Here is a 24125-nt window from a genome sequence, read left to right on the forward strand (position 1 = left end):
CCCTGGGCCCAGGGGATGCATCTACCTGGACCTCACCCCTGACTTCTAGGCCACACAACAGTCCTGGGACCTGCTCCAGGCCCTGCTTGGGTCTGTTCTCCCAAGGGTGGACAAGGAGGAGGTGTGCAGGAGGGGCAGACAGACCTGGGACGTGCGGCTGGGATGTCTACAGGAACATGCAGAAACAAGGAGATGCTGGACAAGAAATCCGAGAAGCACGAGGTTGCTAACTTGAATCCAGCTGTCTGGGTCGATTGAAGATACATGTATCAAGAGAGGAGGACAGAAGTTGATTTATAAGTAAGCTGACTTATGCCTCTGAAATCTTTATTCAGACACATTCAGGTGAGCACAGGGAAGCAGTACATGCCACCGGGGTCCGGAGTCTGGAAGCAGAGCCCCCAGCCCAGCAGCAGGTCACCCCAAGGTACCCACGCACCCATCTGGGAGCTCCCTGTTTCCTGTGCTCAGTTCAGGTAGGCGCCGTCCTTCATAGGGAAGAGCCGGGGACACTGATTTGCGTGGTCAGACAGGACAGACAGGGTAACTGATCAGGGCCATGATCCAGTTAAATCTCAGCTCAGGACACGCCACCTGACCTGCGCTGTAGTGGAAGCATAATCTGTGCTGTAGGATTCACGCTTTGCCAGGATTTCACTGGTTTCAATAAACCCCACCAGTTCTGCACCTCCCAACCTTCACCTGACTTTGCTCCATCACAGTGATTAGGACCAGGTCACCAGGATGAGGTCACCAGGCCCTGATCTCCTCCCACAGCACAGGGCCAGTCACAGTAGCATTTCATCCGATTTTATTCATCAGAAACCTCTCCAAAAGTGGGTTTGATTAGGTGTCCAATTCTTTTTTAAAAAGCCTTCCTACATACCAACAAAAGCCAGTTAGAAAACAGTACGAGAAAGGGATAGAGAACCCTTCCATAACAAAAATAAAAAATTACTGCCTAGAACTGAACAGTAAAACTTTGCCAAGAAGGGGGGTAGAGGGGCATAGCTTAGGGGTAGAAGCACGCGCTTGGTGTGCACAAAGTCCTGGGTTCAATCTCCAGTGTCTCAGTTAAGAGGGAAAATAAAAAATAATAATAAGTAAAATTAAAATATGTTTAAAAAAAAAAGAAAAATCCCACACCAACCACAAAAAAAAGGGAAGATGGAATAAATAAAAAGAAACACCACATTTCTGAAAAGCATAATTTAATATTACATAGACTTCAAGTATTTAGAAAATAATCTAAAAATAATACTAATCCAATAAATTCCAAACAGAACATTTTTCTGGAGTTTGGCAAAAATGATTCTAAAGATCACCTGGAACCATAAATTTGTGAGAAGAGTCAAGAAATTATTTTTAAAGAAAAGCTATTGAAGGGTGAGGGAGAGAGCCCCATCCTCCAAATATGTATTAAATATATGCATTTATTTATAATAAATATTTATCTATAAATATAATGTTTATATTATATATAATGATAATAAAATAAAATATATATTAATTTATCTTTATATGTTATACTTAATATATAAAACATATATATATACACTAAAGTTCAATGATTAATGAGTGATGGCCCAGAAATAAACAGGCCTATCAATGCCACAGAATAGAAATTCAGAAACAGATTCAAGTATAAATCACAATTTAATAAAAATTGTTTTTTAAAAAGTGGCGTTTCAAATCAATAGGGCAAGATGGATGAATTAATAAATTGAAGCACCTGGCTAAAACCTCAAAGAAATAACACTAAATCAGATCCCTGCTCCAAGACATTCACCAAATTAAACTGTAGGTGTGACAAACACCAAACATGAAACATAAAATTATGAGAAGACAACACCAGGCAGTAACTCTCATCTTGGGGTGAGACAGGAATTGTCCCACTCCTGCTGGGGTGACTCCCCGGGCCCCCAGACTCTCAGCTCAGAAGGGGGCTTCCTCCTCTCACCACACCCCTGAGACCCAGGGTTCCTCAACCCCCCACCCCCCTCTGCTTCCCTTGCAGGGGCAGCCAACGTCGAGAAAGCAGCAGGACCCTCCCCAACCCTGGCCCTGGGATGGGGGAGTCGCCTGGGTGTGGAGGAAAAGGCACCTTCCAACCCGATCAGAAAGGCTTTTAATGTAAGCTTTCCTGGCCAACTGCCTAAAGGGAGCCCAGAAGGAAAAAGAAGGGCCCTGAGTTTCCCAGGCTCCAGGAATGTGTGGTGATTCCTTTTCTAATTCTAAGGAAATACTCACTTTTAAATCTAATTCTCTGCTTAGAAGTTCATATCCTTTTTCTGGGGGGAGGGTATAGCTCAAGCGGTAGAGCGCATGCTTAGCATTCACGAGGTCCTGAATAACAATAAATTAACCTAATTACCTCCTCCCCACAAAAAAAAATTTAAAAGTTGATACCCTTTTCCTGAAAGAGAAACCAACACTGCCTAAGCATCAGGCCCCAGGAAACCTGGACCCAGGCTGCTCCACGCTCACGACTCGGCTCGAGCACCTGCTGCAGCAGGAGCACGTTTCAGAGGAGGCGCTCCTTAAGATTTCTTGAAATAACGACCCGTTTATAACACGCAGTGACAGTTACAGTTAAGAGCACAACCTTTGACCCCTGAGAGGTTCAAGTCCCTTTTCTGTGAACTGGGGGTTATAACACCGCGCACGCTGGGGAGGCTTGATGAGATCGGGTCTGCAAAAAACGCTGAGAACAGCACCCACCATGGGGTGGTGAAACTTAACAAAAAGAAGGTCCAGAAAAATGTATGTTAGGGTGGTTGTTTCTCGGTGGCGAGACAATGAGAGGTGTTTCTTTACCTCCTTTTATTTGTATTTTCTAATCTATTAGCCATAAGCACACACTGTCTGACTGTATGACTTGGACCATGGTATCTACCTGGACTCGGACATCAAAATATTCAGGTACATCATGTGCTAGTGACCTGTGAGGTCATCGCACAGTGATGGCCACTGCTAGCCACAGGTGACAGAGGCAAGAGGACCAGCTCCTCTCCTCTGAAAATCAACCCTCATGATGCTGCTTCGCTCCACCCAGGGAGGAAGGAGACAGGAAGCCCCAGAGTGGAGGGTGCAAAACCAGCGGCAGTTTGGGGACCACCCAGGGGACTCTGGAGACCAGGGATGAAGCTTGGCAGCCCAGGAAGAACCTACAACACCAGCAAAGGCTCACTCATGGGAGGTACGCCCTAGGGGTCAAGGCAGCCCACAGGACCGCTGCCCCCACTGCCACAAACATATCTATCCATCTTTCCTCTCCGCACCACTCACTCCAGATTCAAGTTCCAGAGAGAAGCACCGAGCTGGCTGGGCTGGGAGCTATGCCTGCGCCCGCCTCCCACCCAGATCCCACAGAGGGAGGGAAACTGGGGTAACCACAGTGGAAACAGGGTGGGGAGTCCGTAAAAAAATTAAATAGCCCCACCTCTGGGTAATCATCCAAAGAAAACAGAAACACTAACTCAAAAAGATACATGTAGCCCAGTGTTCATAGCAGCATTATTTACAATGGCCAAGACATGGAAGCAAATTAAGCGTCTGTCAACAAATGAATGGATAAAGATGTGGGTGTGTGTATGCGTGTGTGTTACTCAGCCATAAAAAATAGATGAAATCTTGCCATTCGCCACAACATGGATGGACCTTGAGGGGACTATGCTTAATGAAATAAATCAGAGGGAGAAACACAACCACCACATGACTTCACAAGTACGTGGACTCTAAGAAACAAATCGACAAAATCCACAAAAACAAACAAACCAAATGAACAAACCACACCAAACAAAAGCAAACACGGAGATATAGAGAACAGAGTCATGGCTCCGGGAAGGGGAAGCAGCAGGGAGGTGGGTGGTAAAAGGGATCACCTGTGTGGTGACGGATGAAACTGAAGTGGCGGTGAGAGCGCGTGCAGGGTGCACAGAAATCGAAATAGAGCACTGAACACAGGAAACTTACATACTGTCATAAACCAATGTTATCCCCGTAGAAAGTGCATTTAAAAAGACTCCGCACAGAAAGGGAGCCCCTGAAATGGAAACCACAGCAAAAACCAGAAGGAATGCCCCCTGATCTGAACAAACTGCCCTCGGTCCTCGCAGAGAGAGCAGACACGCAGAACTCGGGCTCCTCCACGGCCTGGGATCTTTCATCACCTCCCCCTGACCTCCTGTAAGTACGAAATAGATTAGGCAGCTGGGGAAGAACACGTGGGAAAGATGCAGTCCTGGAGCACAACAGCGCGGTCCAGTGACCGACCGCCCCAGGAGTCACAGGGGCGGGGGTCACCGTGGCTTCGGGATCAGAGATGGGCCACCATGGGTCAGGGGCTCCCTTCCCTGGCTCCACATCTGACGTGGCCATGTGCGTCCACTCCCACACTGTCGAGGACGAAGTCTCATTCAACACAGACACGCACACACACTAGGAAATGCAAACACCAAAGGTAAGCTTTTCAAATGTCCTCTCTTATTTCAGTGTTGCTTCCTACTGCCATTTGGATATATTCATGTGGTCAGGGCCTCTGCCGGCATTAGGAACCACAGAGCTCTGCACAGTATGATCACGTCTGTGATTTCTGCTCTCCTGGAGTGAAACAGACATCACCTGGGCCTCCAAGCCACCAAAGAGCTTTTCTCCAGTTGGCATCCTAAACAACAAATTCTTCAGCGAAACATTTAAGCCACAATCTCTATATGTGATCATTTAAACACACACACTTCCTCTACCAAGCAGAAAAACTGAGGAAATAAATGCACACTTGGGTCTCACCCCTTGTCCTCATTAAAAGTTTTGTTTTGGGAAAGAATGCAGTGAGTAGCTCTGAAAGGGAAGCCTTCCTAAAAAAAGTTACAAGTCACCACAAGACTCCAGCGATACAGACTATAAATATGTAGATAAATATTGCAAATTACAATAATACTCTAAAGGTATGGTTCTGTGCAAATGTGCAAATCATTGATAAATGAAATGAACTAAAGCAGAAATGCCGTTCTCCCATTAACCTACTCCGGTCAGGGATTTTTATTTCTTAGAAAGAAAAAGGCCACATAGAGGACTGTTATGGCTGTGTCTATTGTAACTGTAGACCATGAAGCAAAGAATTATTGCTATTTATTTTTCAGCTGCTGACACTTCCAGGCAATTTCTTATAGAAGTCAAAAAATGGGAAAGTGACTGAAGCAGATATTCTATGACCCTCAGAGGCAAAAAAAAAAAAAAAATCAGTTTTCTCAATATAACATAAGCACCCACACTGGCCTGCGGGGCTACAAATAATCAGTTCCTTGCGTTTGTAGGGCGCACTGCAGTTTACAGTTTTTATGGTTTAGATGCACTTTTACAAGAGTGATCAATGTCACCCCCCTCCCCCCGAAGGAGGTGTTCATACCCTATTTGAGAGACCACCAGGTCTCTTTGAGAGAAAGCGGCTCTCTGAGGAGGTCAGTGTTTGGACCCTGGGGCCATCTTTGGAGGCTTCTAGAAGCCCTCCCAGCCCCAGGTCTTCCTACAGGCTGTTCTGGCTTTGGGGAGGGGTGATTTGGGGACCAGGTAGAGTCTGTTGGTGAGGTCTCTGAGGCCAGGTTGAGGAGAAGTCATCATGAATTTCAGAGGAGGCCACTAGCAGGTCACCGCTTCTATCAATGTGGGAGATTGATTTTTATTTAAAATCTCCTTGGTCTGTTGGGAAACAAAATGGCAGGCCAAGGGCCACACCCTGACCGGGAAGGAAAGAGGCCACTGCGGCTGGTGAGCAATCCTATAAACAACGTTTTTTCCTACAGGTGGAAATTCGCTGTTCAAAAGCAAACGTGCTCCAGGTGTCTGCGGTGCAGGGCACTGGGGAAATCTAAGGGAGGTAAGTCACACGGGGGACGGGGACAGCGCCACCTGACACTGTATCCACTCCTTCCCTTCTCCCTATAAACTCCCCCATCTGGGAAAAAAGAAAAAACAGGGACAAAGGAAAGGAAAGAAAAAGAATGTTGTCTTGGCCTCCGTCACCCTCTCCTCGTCTGGGCTAAGCACTGTGCAGGCACGCCACACCGGCTGTCCGCGCGTCGTCACTGTCATCCTGCGGGTCCCGGCAACCCTGCAACCTGACTTCCGTCCCTGCGGCTCCAACAGGACGCCCTGCCCAGCTCGCCTGGCCCACCTGAGCCACCTGATGAACACTGCTCAGCGGTACCCGCTGCGCCCGGATGGAGTGATTATGGGATGCAGGGCAGCCTCTGCCTACAAACAAGCCATCAAAAGTCTCTCATTTAATTGTTCACTGGAGGCTCCTAATGGGATGTGATCCTCATCTCAACAGGTAGAGCCTGTGGTCCCCACCCCTCCAACGTGGGCGACCAAGGAGCACAGAAGTCACGCCCTGAGACTCCCAAGGCTGTCATGAAGACTCCATCAGAGCTGGCCACCTGGTCCCCCGTGAGTGACCACTCCCAGAACCCTGTTTCCATGGTACAAGGGAGCTCAGGCAGCCGCTGAGGGTCCCTCAGGGAGAGGGACTGGGAGCCACCTCCCAGACGCGCAAGGGGAGTCATGGAAGAGGATTCTCAAACCCCTCCCCACCCCTCACCTGCCCCTACCTCCATCCCCACCTCATCCTCCCATCCCTCTCTCTCCCCATCCTCCCTCCGCCCTTGCCCCTCCCTCCTCCTCCCTCCCTCTCCCTTCCCCTCACCCCTCCCCTCTTCAACCCTCCCCAAATGACATGCGTGACTTGCGTGGGCGACAAGCCTCCCACACCCAGCTCTGTCCAAATCTCCGTGTGCGCATAAGTATAAATGACCATTGTTGCTTTGAGCCACTATCTTTGGGGAAGGTTTGCTCACAGCAATAAATAACAAACATGGGACTCTAGAAAACTCTGGCTTCTACTTAGAAATGCTACAAGAGCGATGGTGAGAATTTTCTGGGTATTAAACCCATTCCATGAAGTTCACTGCTGTATTTTAGACACAACTGGAAGATCGCAGGTACAGATCTGCAAGAGTCCGAAGGAAACCGTTTGGAAGGAAAGCTCACAAGCAGCCCTTTTCTAAGAGGTTGCCTCATGTTCATCAGCAATTAACACCTGAGTACTTTGGCAGGGGATTTCTAAAGTAACAGAAAATACAATTTTCCATCTTTTCTTTCCAGAAGGCAGCCTTACCTGCATTTATAGCCAATTAAAGCTGTTTGTAAATCTTTATTATCCGGATTAATTACCTACCTTGTTACAAATTCATCCATTTTCTAATCTAGCCCAGGTCCCAGGATATCGATTTCTCTGCTTTGGGTCTTAACTCGCTCTTTCTGCAGAGGAAGCTACTGCAAGGGTGATAAATAGAACTATTAAATAAGAAACAGCTCACATTTCTCCCAACACAGAATGTGGCTACAGTTTACCAAAATGAAAAATAAAAAATAAAAGCCATATAGAAAAGAGCTTTTTCCTTTATAAGTAAAGCCCATTTGTTAAAAAAAAAACAAAAAACAAAAAACTACATGAGATATTCAAATCTGCTTGATCGTAACAGAGCTGTTTAAAAATACATGGCTGGAAGTCACATTTGCAGTTTGCAGAAGGAACAATAAAGATACTCTGAATTAATAATTTACATGAGATTTACATACAGCAGGGAAGGAGGTGGGGTGCTCTACACATTCACCCTCTTTGACCTTCAAGCCCTGGGTCCTCCTGTGGGGGGGGTCTGTTCATGGGTGACCCCAGCAGTTAGGCACAGATTGTGGGTGAGGCGTCTGAGCTCAGGAGTGAAAACTCACGACTCTGTAAAGGTCGCTGGGGATGCCCCCAGCATCCGTCCTCATGGGAGACCGATTTTTATTTAAAACATTCTTGGTTATTGTGAAACAAAATGCCAGGCCACAGGCCACACCCCGAGGGAGAAGGAAAAAGGTCTGTGGAAGCAAACGTCCCACCCTGCAGGCAGTGGGTCCCCGGAGGTCCCCTCACAGAGGTCAGCTGGTCATGCACAGGGTCCCCCCTAAGGGCCCTGCAGGGGGGCTCCCAGGGCTCACAGCCTGAGGCAACCCAACCAGCCTCAGAGAACTGGGGGCAATTGCACCAAATCGTAAAAGCCCACTAACCAATCCAAACAGGGCCCAATTTTTTAAAAAAAACTGTAACCTAACAATTCACTTTCGGCACAAAAGAAAATTTAAGAAATAAACTCACTAGGGCTGTAAGACTAACTACAAATTCCACAGGCAGCCAATGGCCTGGCTCACGGAGGGTGGCAGCCATCCGATCCTGCAGCACCAAAGCCACCTGATGGGCCAGGCCTGACTGTTGTCAAAGGGGTGTCCAGGGGGACACCAATGGCTGACCCAAACAAGGACCTCCTGCTATAGCTTCTTAGTCACGTGGCCTTGAACTAGCGACGTGACCTCTGCAAGCCTGGAGGATGGATGTAATGCCTGCCTGTCACTTTGCGGGGGCGGGGGCATCAGTGCTGTGGCTCTCAGAGTGTATGCGGGGACCAACCGCATCAGCACCATCTGGAAACTAGCAAGAAATGCACATTCTCAGGCCTCCTCCCAGACCTGCTGAATCAGAAACAGAGTGGGAGGCTGGGGCGGGGGCGGGGGGTAGAGGGGAAGCTGCCTGCATTTTAACAAGCCCTATAGATGATTCTCCTCCACAGTAAGGTCTGAAAACCACGGCCCAGCTGTTCTGAAAACTCTCTGAACCGTGCTGGTATAAAGGATAATTATAACCATCACAAATAGCCGAACTTAGCTTACCTCGCCCTTTCCCTGGATGCAGGTGACACCATGTTCCCCTGACAGGGTGTCCCATATCGGTGGTGATGACAATGGGGATGGTGACCATGGTGACGCAGATAATTCAAATAGCAATTGGTTGGTGGGGAGGGTATACCTCAGTGGTAGAGCACAATGTCCTGGGTTCAATCCCCAGGGCCTCCATTAAAATAAATAAACTTAATTACCTCCCCCCGCCAAAAAAATTCTTAATGGCAATTGTCCTACCCAGAGCCACTGGAAGCGGGACAGAGACCAGAAGATACCCTAGTTCATGGCTGAGAATTTAAACGACTAACTCAGAAAAGTGTTGTCTCTGTCGCCATCCAGGACATAAAGGTGTGAAAGCAGCCTTTTTATACAGGACGTTTTTTTTCAACAGAGGGACCGGGGATTGAACCCAGGACCTCGTGCATGCTAAGCACACACCCTACCACTGAGCTGTACCCTCCCCTCTATATAGAACTTGTCTTTATTTCTGTTCTCCTTGTGAGATTCTCCATCACTCACCCAGGGAGGTTGGGGAGCCCTGGTGGAAGGCTGCGGCGCCTTCACATGGCGGTAGGAACTCCACAAAGAGTGCCCGCTCAACAGGCTGGAGTGGGGCACCAGCCTGGAAGGTTAGACGCCCCCTTCCCCCTCCGTGGAAGACTGGCTCTGCTGCTCCCGCAGGTCCGCTGGGCACAGCTCCCTGGCTGGCACCAAACGTGCCCTGGGGCATGTCTCCCTCCAGCCCTGCCCCAGCCTCGCGCGTCCTACTGTCACATGCCTATTTACACTTCCCTGCCTCCTGCGTGCAAACTGCCTTTTCCAGACTCACCTGCCACCTGGCTCCAGCTAAACTGAGGCGGGAGGGTGGAGGATGGGTGGGAGGAGCCGGAGTACTCCTTCCCTGTCCTGTCTCTGCCTTGGATGGTACCTCCAGCAGTGGCTTTGTCTAATCCCCAGTTCCAGCTCCCACCAGACCGGCCTTCCCTCCACGGTCCCAGCTGCCTGGTGCATTCAGCGTTTGGTCTCTGGTCACAACAGCCCTGCCTCTGTTCCACCAGCCTCAGGGTAATCTCTGTGTGACCTCATCACCCCTATTTGGCTTTCAGATCTTCCATCGACCTCTGTAACTAAGTCTTTGCGTTAAAGGATTCCTGTTGGATTACATGGCCGTGGCTAGTGCAGCCTCCTCCCACAGCTTCAGTCTTGATCATGCCTCACCTGATGCCTGCCCAACTGACCCAGCTCCCCATCCAAGACTTTCCTTGGGACCATCTTCTCCCATAAGAAGCCCTGGTTCACCTCTAGGGCTTTAGTTCTAATCTGTCTGTGATCAACCAGATTTGACACCAGCCTGAGAAACTCCGCCCTGCCACCAGCGCCAGCCCTGATCATCCAGGCTTGAAGATACCCATCTGACTCTCTGAGGACCAGCAATTGCCACCTGCCCCTCCTTGAACTCAGTAACCAAGCTAGCACACACACTGGCCTTCTCCATAAATACTTCACATTTTAAACTTTTTCCAGGAGCAACCACACACCATTAACTGAGTAGGTTAATCAGGCAGAAGTAAATGTGTGGCTTGAAATAACTAACTGGCCCAAAACTCACCTGACAGTTTCACAATGTTCCACTTTCTTTTGGCTAGAAAGATACAGCAGATGTACAAACGAGAGGCAGAACACACTGTTCCAGAAAATAAGGATGCTTTTGGCAACTACCCACATAAGTGCAGTAAGTACAGTATTAATGACTATCCTTGTTTGAAGCTTGTTTTGTAAAGAGCTTGGTTCCATTCCAAGTCTTGCTTTCCAAAAGAAGATCGCTGACTTGTCCCTAATGAACAACCTGAAAAAGCTCGACTCCTTAATTAATTTTTCAAAAAGTTCACAAGGTTAAAAAATCAAATGAGACAACTTCACGTCAGGAAAAAACATGGTGGTGTTGATTTGGGATGGGAGCCAGCACTGGCAGACGCACTGACTTTCCTGGGCTGACAAGTGTGATATTTATTCGTGTTGCACACTGCACCACAGCTTTTTCCGTTAGTGTCTGTGAGAGCTTCCAGAATGGGGAAGGGTATGAGTTTCTTTAAATGTTAAGTAAACGGCTAAAATATGCTTCTGAGCCCTTCTGCAGTTACTCAGCTATTCCCAGTTTGCCCCAAAGTTAAGGCAGGCAGTTGTCTTAAGAAAAAGCACATTAATTTAAAAAATAATAAAAGGAAAAGGAATAGGCACAGATTCACATGTTATTTTCTGTTCTTCCACTGCACAAAACCCAAGGTCCCCAAGAACTGATGCCAGGTTGCCTGTGCAAAGATGGCCCATGGGAGCACCGTGTCTGCAAATCAGCCAAGACTGCTCCCATCTGATAAGCCTGCGAAACAGACCTGAGAGCCCTCGGGCCAGCGCAGGGTCCCCGTCTCGCTGTATCTGGATGCCAAGAGTCTAGAATTTGTATTTTAACATAACCTAGCACTGTGAACAGTGATGTGAAATCCCAAGAAAATGTGTCTACAGGAACATCAATGTGAATTTCAGTGCATTTTATTTTTTTTAATTTTTTTAACATATAGTCAGTTGCAATGTGTCAATTTCTGGTGTACAGTACAATGTCCCATTCATGCATATGCATACATAATATTCATTTTCATATTCTTTTTCATTAAAGGTTATTACGAGATACTGAATATAGTTCTCTGCGCTACAAGGAAGAAACTTTTTTTTCCTTTTTGTTTTTTAATTCATTTTTAGTGCATTTTCAAAGTGCACTGTGACTGTTTTCCTAAAACCGTTGACTTAACTTCAGGTTTCTACAGAATTGGAAAGAATTTAAATCTTAATAAGTTAAAAAAACAAAACAAAACAAGAACTGGGACTTTTATTATTTTTTCCCACCCAAGTTTCTGGATGATTTCATCCCTGAAAATGTACAAAAGGGAAAATTTTCAACTAGGAAACGTTACCACGTGGGCCTTTGCTCTGCCACTGTCTAGTCATATGACCACAAGTATATTTCATAACCTCTCCTGGCCTCACTTTCTTTCTTGGAAACAAGGTGGTTGGCTCCTTCTAGGCCTAGAATGTTCTGATCAAAATGTACAATCAGCTCCAGAATGATAACCTAAGAAACGCAGGTTTGAATTCGAGGTAAAATTGAAGCATGATGAAACAGAAACACTGACTTTCAGGTTCCTGAAATACACCGTAGCTTGGGGCTGAGATGATAAAGGTAAGAGAAACAACTCTATAAAGACAAAGGACTGTGTGTGATTTAGAATAGCTTCCAAAAGTTACTAAGGTTTCAAGTGATGTAATGCACATGGTTTTTTTGTTTTAATTTACAGTCAAAAGCTTTTTGCTCCAGTACAGAAGAGTTTGTAATATTTCTAAATGACAGCATGTGAGGGAGAAAAAAAAATCAAACAGTACACTCCCTGAGCTTTCCTCCTGTCAGAAAGCCATTAGAGCTAATGAAAAACAGTGGCATTGTTAGGTTTTATTTATAGTTTCGTCTTAATAAAATGAAAAATGAACAGAGAAGCACTCTGAATATAAATTTTTAAAGACTTTCAAGATCCAAGGCCAGTAGCAAAAATATATATGTAGACAGAACCCTATAAATAGTCTTTTTTTTTTTTCATTTTAATGTATAGATAGCATGATGGATAGTTCCTGCTCACTTTTGCCTTTCTCCATGCTGGCATCAAGAGGAATTATATATCCTGCAGCCCACATCACTGTCATTAGGAATTTGGGGACCCAATAACATGAAAAAGATTCTGTGTCCACCTGAAACTGTACAATCTGCCCTACATGCCACTGACTGACCCCCAGTATAAAACCAAGTGAAGCAGGAACCTGGGCTCCATATTTTTTGTCAATTTCCCACCAACCAACCAACCCTACGTTTACCCTAAATTATGTCCAGGAACAGGAGAAAGATCACATTTGTCTAGCACTTACTGCCCAGTGCTTCACAAACTTTATCCCGTTGAAACAGACGAGTGTACCCTAGACATTTTACATTTTTTAATACACCCCCCAACCCCGTCAAAACACATGCTTATGATAACTGTAACCTGTTATTTAAACCTAGAACTTTGAGGGAACTCTAGTCAATGTCTTGTAGTAACCTATGATGAAAAAGAGTATGAAAAGGAATATATATATATATATATATATATATGTACATGGATGACTGAAACATTATATTGTATACGAGAAATTGACACACTATAACTGACTATACTTCAAAGAAAAAATAAAATAAAATTTTAAAAACTTTTTTAATTAAAAAAAATAGAACTTTGAGGAGGGGCCAGCAGTAAAAGGCCAGAGAGTATATATTTTAGGCTTTGCACGCCAAGAGGCAAAGTTGAGGCTGTTATGTATTTATTTACATAACAAGAGAACACACATATATTCTCAGATTTGTTACTGACCAATTTCAAAAGCTAGCTGAATATAGCAGATCTACTAATAAGGAAGAAGAGAATTCTTGGGAGGGATAACATTTCACTTAATTGGCTTTTAGAGTGGCCCTGAGCATCCCTGTGGGCCCGGAGCCTAGGACAACCCTGCCCTGTCCACCCGACCACAAGCTGCCACACAATGGGCATGTCGTCTCCCTGGAGTTCAGAGCCCAGCGTCCACAGTCCCCATTCACGATGCCTGAAAGGTCCAAAACATCACAGGTTTCCTCCTTCTTATCCATTTTCTCTTGTTCACAGGGAATGTTTCCTCCTGTTCCAAAGCCAAAGACTGAAGTTGAAATAAATGTGCACCATTCCTACGTTACAGCAGCAGAAAATGCAGGGTCTCAAGAAATGCGTGTGTGTTCTCAACACAATCTAACTGAATACATTCTCTTTTCCCTTTTTCCTTGCCATCAGCGTAGTGTTTTTACTTTATATGAACTGATAATTATCGTGTGCAATGCTTTCCCATCATGAGCACCTAGTAATTTTCAAAAACATGCTTTGATCCCCTCACTTCACTGCCCCAAAATATTTCGCAGTTTGCCGTTGTTTATCTGATCAAGCCCAGACCATTTCACCGTCTCTAAATTTGCCCACATTGCCTCCCAAGATGGCTCTGGTCAAAACAACCTATCTTCACCTTCCCTACCCCTGCTCCTTCTGTAAGTGTCACCACCCCTAGGAAGCCCTCTCAGACCACCGTGAACAGGAACGGATTTCCTCCCTCACCCAGGTTTCTGTCACCCACACTCCTTATCAGCGTAGGCCGCCTTAGGTGTTATGGCTATTGAAGGGTCCCCTCTCTGCCCACAGGTCTCTCAGGACTGGAAAGCATCATGCCTCTTCGGGGTAGCTGTCTTGGCCTCAGGGACACAGTGAACTGAGTGACGGTTTCTTTCCCTCTACTTGCCGATCGCTAAAAAGCTCAGAGCTAAACATGCATTCCACTTCTAACAAGCACACAGAGCCATATGGCCCACTTACCTAGTATGGTAACTTCAACTTCAGCCCTGGTTCCAATCACGGGTCCCGACCCTTATTTCCTCTCAGACTTCTGTGTCTCTCTGACTTGTAATTCATTTAATCTCACGGGGTGCATGTATTCTTTGGAAAGGGGGCGAGAGTCTGTGAGAGAGTAAGGCTCATTCCTGACCACGCCAGGCACAGGCATCCTGCACCCTCCCAGAGGCACAGCTGACAAGAGGGGTCCTGACACGCTGATGTTTGTCATCAATATAAGGATGTGTCAGAAGTAAGCACAAGTTCGTAAGTCCTTAAGTCTCTGCTGAGCCCAACCAGGACTCATGAGATACTCAACCCTGGGCGCGTGATAAAATACCGAGGCCCTGATCTGGCCCAAATTCAGAAAATTCCCATTCTTTTAACATATTTTCAGAAAAACTGTAAGAATGCCCATAACACCCAAAGTGGTCGACAGATTCAATGCAATCCCTACCAAGATTCCAGTGGCATTTTTAACTGAAATTCACATGGAACCAGAAAAGACCTTCTCCCTCCCCAACAACCAAAGCAGCCTTGACCAAGGAGAGTCTGAAGGCATCATATGTCCTGATTTTAAACTATGTTACAAAGCTATAGTCATCAGTGCAGCATGGTATTGACATAAAAACAGACACAGAGCTCAACAGGACCGAATGGAGGGCCCAGAGATAAACCCACGCATTTACAGTGCATGCGTATGATTTTCAGCAAAAGCATCAAGATTACACAATAGGGAAAAGATAGTCTCTTATAGTAAGTCGTGTTGGGAAAATTGAACAGCAACATGCAAAAGAATGAAACTGGGCCCTTACCTTACACTACTCACAAAAACCAACTCAAGATGGGTTAAGGATGAAAATGCAAGACCTGGAACAACAAAACTCCAGGAAGAAAACATGCAGGAAAAACTCCTTGACCTTGGTCTTGGCAATGTTATTTTGGATCTGACACCAAAAACACAGGCAACAAAAGCAAAAATATCCAAGTGGGATGACATCAAGCTAAAAGGTTTCTGCACAGCAAAGGAAACCATCAACAAAATGAAAAAGCAGTCTGCAGAATGGGAGAAAATATTTGCAAGCCATATATCTGATAAGGGGTAAATATCCCAAATATATGAGGAACTCTTACAACTCAACAGCAGAAAAACAAATTACCTCATTTACAATGGGCAAAGCACCTGAACGGACATTTTTCCAAAGAAGCCATGCAAATGGCCAAGAGGTATATGAAAGGATGTTCAATATCACTCATCAGCGTGGAAACTGAAAGCAAAACCACAACACCCCCCACACCTATTAATATCACACCTGTCTATTGTTAAACAGACAAGAGGTAACAAATGTGGGCAAGGATGTGGGGGGCAGGGATGCTGTTGGTGGTAATACAAATCAGAACAACCACTATGGAAAAAAAGTACGAAGGATCCTCAAAAAATTAAAAATAGAAATACCAGACAATCCAGCAATCCTACACCTGAGTATATATCCAAAGGAAATGAAATCTTTGTCTCAGAGAGATTCTGTACCCCATGTTCATTGTAGCATTATTCACAATAGGCAAGATATGGAAACAACCTAAGTGCCTAAGTGTCCATCAGTGGAAGAGTGGATAAAGAAAATGTCACACACACACACACACACACACACACACACACACACACAATGGAATATCATTCATGCATCCTAAAGAAGGAAATATGTTGACACTTGAACAACACTGGTTTGAATGGAGCAGGTCCACTTACACTCAGACTGTTTTCAACAGTAAACACTACAGTCCTACAGGATACCTGATTGGTTGAATCTGAGGATGCAAAATTGTATTCTGAGGACCAGCGTCTGTAAGGAACAGAGGGCTGACTACGAATTATAGGCAGATTTTCGACTGCACAGAGGGCCAGTACCCCTAACTCTCAAATTGTTCAAGGGTCAACTGTCCTTCCATTTGCAACAACATGGATGAACCTGGAGGGCTCCGTGAGATACATCAGAGAAAGACAAACACTGCGTGGTATCACATGTGGAATTCAAAAAAAAGGAAAAAGAAAAAAACCCAAAACTCTTAAACTCATAGAAACATAGAGTGTTTATTTCTGGGGAGTGGGGATTGGGGGGTTGAGGAAATGGGGAATGTTGATCAGAGGGCACAATCTTCCAGGTATAAGATGAATAAGTGAGGACACAGCATGGTGACTATAGTTAATAACAGTGTGTAATATACATGCAATCTACTGAGAGTAGCTCTTAAGCATTCCCATGGCTCCCCCAGAAAACGGTAACCATGAGGTGGTAGACGTGTTAATTAACTAGGCTGGTAATCATCTCACCAAGTACACGTGTATCAAATCATCATGTTGTACACGTTAAGTATACTGCAATTCTATTTGTCAGCTGTTACCTCAATAAAACTAGAAAAAGAAAAAACTGCAAGACAGTGAACTCCAAGAGTTAAACCCTCAAAACAATCTTGTGGTGGTAGCAGAAGCAGCCTCCGACAAAAACTCACTGTCGTCGCTGGGTCTGGCCTGCCACCTTCCCTCTGGTGACACAGCTCCCCATCCACTGCTAAAGCCACTCATTTGGCAAGTGTTGGTTCGAGTCATTTCTCTGTGGGAGTACGTCTACATTCTGCCTGCGTTCTCCTTTCTGTTTTACCATGAGAACCCCAGTTTTGCTCCAGGTAGCGATGGACTTCCATGACAAAGGATCTTCATTTTCCTGGCTCCCTTGCAGCTAAGGATGGCTTACTTCTCAGCATCCTGCTGGGTGTGGGCAGAAGAAAGCTGTGCTTCCAAGAAAGCTGCCCTTTTCCTAAGAACAAAAGAGGCACACTCAGCTGGCCCACACCGTTTGACCTCGCCAGGCCAGAGGACAGCGCCTAAGAATAAACCCCACCTCACTCCAAAGCTGACACCTGTTACCAACCCTCAGGGCCATCTTGCCTGGTCAGCACCCTTCCTCGGGAGGACCACCCTGGAGACCACCTTAACTGGTCCTCCATGGAGACATGCCAGACACACCCTAGAGCCCCAGCCACAATCTCAATCCCTCTGCCTCTGCCCACCCCACACAAGAAAAAGGATTCTGATCAAGAAGTATGGAAAACACTATTTTCACTAGGAAATCAGTAATTACAAAAATACTTAACCTAAAACACACAAGCTGGAACCATCAACAGAATTCTTATTTGTCCTCTCAAAGGTTCAATTTGAAGACAACTGTTTCCTCTCACCAATATCACACAGTCCAAAAATACCAGGCACCACATTGCAAACACAATTACATCAAATGAGCCGGACTGCACATGCAGATGAACACATGCTAATTGGCTTTGGCTGCTCCTTGCACATAAAGTCAATATTTTTATGAATCATTAAATGTCTCCCTTAGCATATTAGTTTCAAAAGAAAAATTAATGGCTATAAAAACAAATTCCCAGTGCAACCAGTATAAACATTGAAAGCAGCAAACGTGTTGCTACCGTTTGAGTGTCTCAACAGGCTGGCTACCAACACCAAGTAAATCTTCCACTCAAGCGAAAAATAAATTTTGTACTGAAGTCTTTCTTTCTGTGATTTAAAGCTGACTGACTGATTCTGGTTTAAGTTCGATGTGAGCTATGTTGCTTACATTTCAAGAGGTTTAAAATAAGTAAAATAAGTATTTATTCATCTTTTTTTTTTCTTTTTATTTTTTTCCTAATGAGATGAGAAAAAAAAAAAACCATGCAAACAAGAAGGCAGCAAGAGGAATCTGGCCATGAGGCTACACCGCCTGCCCTGGGACTGTTCCTCCCCAGGGGTCCACACAGCAGACGGTGTGGTGTACACAAGAGCCCAGTCAATGTTCTCACATAAATGAAAGGAGGAAGGACTGGGCTATTTACAGGGTTTATGATGACTTTGCTAATTAAAATAATATCAATAGCTAAAGCTTGGAAGATTACAATGTTCCAGGTCCTCTAAGACATCCGTAGTCTCCCCAGTTTACAGATAAGAAAGCTGAGGCACAGCAAGGTCAAGTGCACAGGGTCAAGGAGCTATTAAGGGACAGCCAAGATTCAAAAGCAGGTGTGGCCACAAGACTCCCAACACCACCTGTGCCTCATTTCCCTGTCCCAGTGCCCACTAGCGGTTACTGGCGTCATGAGCGAACAGGAGCGTGTGACCACCAGATACGATCTCTGGCCAGCCGTCCCGCAGGGGGCCTCCCAGAGTCACGGCAGGGCACCGGCCTTGCCCACCCAGAAACCTGATTTAACCAGCAAGGGCAGAGTCATCACTAGGAGAGACTCAGAGTAACCTAGCCCCTGGTGCTGGGTAGGGTGAAGCACCAGACCCTCTTCTGCGATGGGAAATGACATCACAGAGACCAGCACATTCTCCTGAGCAGAAGATCTGCAAGTGGGAAGCCAAGTAATCATCAGAACATTGCTGGGAAACCGGAACCAGGGCAGGTGCAGCCAGTTCATAATCATTCTTTTCAGAGCAACTGTTTGGATTGCACTGGTCACCACTCCCCCTCCACCCATCTCAGCTCTGGGGACAGGCTGTAGAGAAGCAATCCCAATGTCTGTCTCAAGACTGTCCTTGTCAACGCCTCCGCCTGAGAGCCAGCCTCCTCCAGGTACATACTCAAATTCACTTAGGTTACCCGTAAACTGAAGTCCTGGGACCCCGTCAGCTCTTTAAAGAGACACGGCATTTTGGGCTCTGACCCGAAAACCCAGTGGATTGATACCAAATTTTACAGTGAATCCTTATTTCTCTTATTTTCAACTTCTTATATCTGGGATGACTTTTAAATTTATTTTATTTTTATAATGTTTTGAGAGGAGAGGGAGGTAATTAGGTTTATTTATTTATCTTTTTTAGAGGAGGGACTGGGGCTCGAACCAGGACCTCGTGCATGCTAAGCATGTGCTCTATATGGGCATACTTGAGCTATACCCTACCCTGCTGGGAGGACTTTAGTATAAGCCTAGAGAACTGAAGACAATGTCATACGTGTGCTTAATATTTTCAACATGCTAATAAAAGACAAGTGTGCCAATAACAAGAGCAATCTGACCAGCAGCACTGTTTACCCGTGATTAGCACTAGGTATCAGCATCACATGAGTGGACCCATCACACCACCTCCATGCGATCCAGATACCATGGGCTATATGGGAAAAGAACACATGTTTATCTCAAGCCTCAAGGGCGGCTGACCTTATTGGTTCTCAGGTTCGCAAGAGTTCAAAAAAAACAGGAAATGGAATTTATAAAATGAACTACTAATGAAACAATCCTACTGAGATTAAAAAGGGAAGACGGAAGGAACCTCAATGTCCATCGACAGAGGACTGGATAAAGAAGCTATGGTATATTTATACACTGGAATACTACTCAGCCATTAAAAAGAATAAAATAATGCCATTTGCAGCAACATGGATGGACCTGGAGATCGTCATTCTAAGTGAAGTAAGCCAAAAAGAGAAAAAAAAATACCGTATCACTCATATGTGGACTCTGAAAAAAAAAAAGAAAAGGAAAAGAGAGGGCACTAATGAACTCATCTACAAAACAGAAACAGACTCGCAGACGTAGTCAACAATTTTATGGTTCCTGGGGGAAAGGAAGTGGGAAAGGATAAATTTGAGAGTTTGAGATTTGTAAAGGTTAAGCATATTTATAAAAATAGATGAAAACCAAATTTCTTCTGGATAGCACAGGGAACTCTATTCAATATCGTGTAATAACCTTTAGTGAAAAAGAATATGAAAACCAATATACGTCTATATATGCATGCCTGGGACATTGTGCTGTACACCAGAAATTGACACACTATAACTGACTATACTTAATAAAAATAAATAAACAAAGAAACAAATAAATTTAAAAAATAAAAAAGAGACAATGAAGGCGGAGGAGGAAGGTAAGTCGACAGGTTTAGCTTCTAGTTCAGGGCACAGAGGTCATGGTTAGCTCCTCCACGCTACACCACTTTCATTTTGGGAAAAGTGTCTCCTTGGCGAAGCTCGTAATTAAACATAATGATACACCTTCACCATTTAATGGTACTGTCCGTGAGAAAATCCTGTAAACACCCTGGAAAATTCAGGCGTCTCTATTATACTCTGTAAACTGTCCTGGCCCCAAATTCAAACGAAAAGAAAAATAGTTGGCTTGAAACACAGCTCTGACCTACAGTTCCACTCAGAGTCTGCCTTAAGGGGTAGGAGACCTTCTTTTCTATCCGTAGAAGTAGTTCATTCTATTTTTATCACCAATTTTGTCACCACTTTTTAGGAGGGGAGCTTCAAACAGCCCATTTCTCAAGCCCTAGGATTTTCTGGCTCGTGACAGCGGGTGGAGATTCTGCATGAAACCTCACCTCTGATTTCCCGGTTTCCAGATCCCCCCCAGACTGAGCCAGACTGACCCCGGGAGGCAAGGCTAACCCAGCAGCACACTCGACCCGCTTCCTGTGGCTTAGAACAACACAAATGTATTCTGTTCTAGGGGGCACAGGTCCAAGGTGGGTCCCCCTGGGCTCGCCACGGTCCCGGGGGGTTCCTTCCTGGAAGACACATTGCCTTCCCTTCCCCGTTTCCAGAAGCCACCTTCACTCTGGCTGGCGGCTCACTCCCCTACCTTCCAGGCCAACAGCGGCTGCTTGTGATTTTTTCACATCCCATCAATCTGGTTCTGTTTTCTTCATCCCATCTCTTTTCTGACTCTTTCGAGACTTTCAAGGTGATTCCACGGGGCCCACCCAGACAATCCGCAACAATCTCCCCATCTCAGGGTCCCTAGTCCTGATCGCCTCTGCAAAGCCCCTTTTGCCAAGTAAGAGAACGCACTGAGGGATTCCAGGGATGTGGGTGGGGTCATCTTTGGGAGGCCGTTATTCTGCGGCCACAGCACTCAGCTCATGACATTAATGAGGGACCAGGGGCAGTGAGGGTGCACAGAGCTCAAAGCGAGGCCCAAATGGGAGTCCACTCTGCTCAGATGCCCCGGGTTCCACAGCCTCGAGGGCTGCCCGAGAGACACATTGCGTTCTCTGTGTGTCACGTCCTCGTGTCATGACCTTTCGGGGAGGTCGGGGGGGGAGGGGGGCAGGTGGGAGGGAGAGGGCCCCAGGCACACTTGGTGCCCCCACCCTCCCCGCTTCAGCCGGTGATGTAAGCTGCAGACCCAGCCCGCATGCGCAGGGAGACTGACCGCTGCTGCCTCCATCCGGCCCGTCATCCGGGGTCCCACACAGGAACCCTGACCTTGTGCCAGCCTTTGCTTCTGCCTCCATCTACCTGTGACCACTGCTATCCAACCTGACCTGATTCCATCCCTACCCGGTAAGCTACGTCAGACCAGGGATAACCAGCACCTTCCTCTGGCGGGTGGATAACGGCCCGTTTTCAGATGGGCAGAGAATTCCGAGGTGCTCATCTTCGGCCAGCATCTCACCCAGTGCAGCCTACCCTCCAGAATCCTTAGCACTGGGTGAGTTCTGGAAGGCACAGCGATCGGAATTCTTGCCCACCGGCTGCCCAAGACACTGGGGAGCATCCAGCATGGCTCGGAAAGGCAACTCGATAAACAAGAGCCCGTGACAAAGCACCAACAGACCTGAATTTGTGCAAAGACTCGGCGGCCATATTACCCAGGGAAAGTCACGGGGTCTTGAGTTTACTAACAACATACCGCCTCGATGTTAGAAAGCGCACACTTGGATATGCGTGCTTGTATTTGCGAAGGTACTGTAAGTAATTACAAACTTTAAGATTAGTGAAAACTGCATTTTAATGCAAGTATATTTAGAACCTCTAATAAATGAAATAGCCTTATGTTCCTCAAATGATGCCTAAAGAGAAAGACATTTATTTAAGACACAGAAAAAGTTAATTACTTTAATGAATAGAGGCCGTGCATGCAGTCTAATATTACACTGCCACTTTTGTGAAATAGGAAAAATACTTGTTTTTAGAACAGATATAAAATTGTATGAATATAAGACTGACTATGTAAAATACATTAAGAGACAATGGAAGGAAGATACATCAAAACTGGTAAACGTTTCTGCTGTTTAGCACAGGGAACTCTATTCAATATCTTGTAGTAACCTACAACGAAAAAGACTATGAAAAGGAATCTCCGTGTGTATCTGGATGACTGAATCAGTGTGCTGCACACCAGAAACTGACAGAACAGTGTAAGTCAACTATACTTCAATTTTAAAAAGGAGAAAATACATCAGTGTTAGCAGAGCTTCCGTCCGGATAGCGCTGTACAGTCAGAGAGCTTTACAACCGAGACCACGTCTAACTTGAACCGAAGGGGTTATATGAGGATACCAGGAGCGCAGAGGATCAGAGGCTGGGAAGCCAGGCTTGCAAATAAGAGGGAACTAAGACAACAGCAGTGAAGTCCTCACCCAGGACTGCCGGCCGTTGACTCTCCTTAAATCCTTGGGAAGGAGCACCAGTCACCCCGCCAGGGTCACACACTCACCCCCAGGGCAATCTCAGCTTTACAATCCCTCCAGACTCTGCCCTGCGGGGGGAGGCGGAACCCCCAGGAGGAGACCAGAGAGCTTAATGGAAGGAGTGGGTGATGGGGGAGTAGCTTAAAATTAAGTCAGCTTCAGTGGAATTAAGGGTGATTTTTTTTCTTATTTTTCAATACTTGACTTGCTGGGTTTCTTAGAGTGATGATATATTATTTTTATCACGATAACCGTTGTCTCCTTTTTTACACACATGGTGGAAATTGCTGGTTGCCCATCAAAATTTGCTCTCCTCTTCTTTTGACAGCCATGGTTAGATGACACATCCCACCTTTCCTTGCAGACAGGCATGGCACTGTGACCAAGGCAGGTGCGACAAAGTTCTCTCGATGGAAGATGAACACAGGTGTCACACACGTCACGCCTGGGCTCAGAAGGCCTCCGAGCAGAGGGCAGGCAACCTCCACTTCCTTCTCTGTCCCAAGGGGCTGAGTCAGCAGGGCCACCACCCAGCTCCCGGGTATAGGTGACAACAGTGCCCTGAAGATGGCGGAGCACTGACTTGGAAGGAATAAGAATCTGGTCCTGGAAAGTCTCCAGGCAGCAAAACTGCCCCTGGGACCACGTGAGAGGGAAATAAAAACTTCTCTTTCCTGAAGTCACTAAAATTACTGTTGACTCTCTTTGCTGTAACCTCTTGGCCTTCTCCTAAATGATACCACGGATGCAAGATGCCACTACAAGGCTGATGGCAGTTCTAAGAGCTACACTTTGTCAAGGGGTGATTAAGAGCCACACTTAGGACAAATGCCATTGGGACAAACTGCCAGGCCCTCCAGCAGGGCTCCCTCCTCCCCACCAGGGGCGTGGCCTGGGCGAGCTGGTGGGCTTTCAGGGCCTCAGTTCCCTCATCTGTAAAATGGAGCTAGTGGGGGTGCCGGCCTCATTTTGTGGTCGTGAGAATTAAGGGAATCATTCAGTGTGAAACATCACAGGGGCTCGCCTTACTTGCACAGATTTGTTCTGATCTGTGCCTACACAAGCACACAGCACACACACACACACACAGGCACCCTCCTCCACGCAGAGCCACAGGCTGGCTCCACATTCCTGCCCACGATTGAGGCAGCTGAGGATAAAGAGCTGTTCATTCGAGGAAGGGGCACGTTGCTGCTACATGAAAAGGTGGCTTGTTAATTCATTGCTCAAGTTTTAAGACTTTCTTACAATTTCCACCCAAAACTCTGGAATGTCTTTAGGTACATATTACTGCACCGCGGAAAAAAATATTAACTCTTCCCTGGCCCTTCGGAGACTAAGCTCACCTCCAGCTTGGACCTTCCAAGAAGATGAAATCAGAGGAGTAAATA

At 46.0% G+C, this 24125-nt stretch overlaps 1 protein-coding gene across 4 annotated transcripts in view; it reads right to left on the reverse strand.

The window, feature by feature from the left end:
• CSGALNACT1 (chondroitin sulfate N-acetylgalactosaminyltransferase 1) overlaps positions 1-24125 on the reverse strand; it is a 257501-nt gene that overhangs the window by 209552 nt on the left and 23824 nt on the right. The window contains exon 2 of one of the 4 annotated variants that reach the window (XM_072950190.1): positions 145-245. The exons of the other annotated variants lie outside the window; for them this stretch is intronic. The gene's annotated coding sequence lies outside the window, so the exon portion shown is untranslated. The remainder of the gene's footprint in view (positions 1-144; positions 246-24125) is intronic. 4 annotated transcript variants of the gene reach the window in all.

Source organism: Vicugna pacos, chromosome 26 (genome assembly GCF_048564905.1).
Source record: "Vicugna pacos chromosome 26, VicPac4, whole genome shotgun sequence".
In the NCBI taxonomy this organism is placed as follows: Eukaryota; Metazoa; Chordata; class Mammalia; order Artiodactyla; family Camelidae; genus Vicugna; species Vicugna pacos.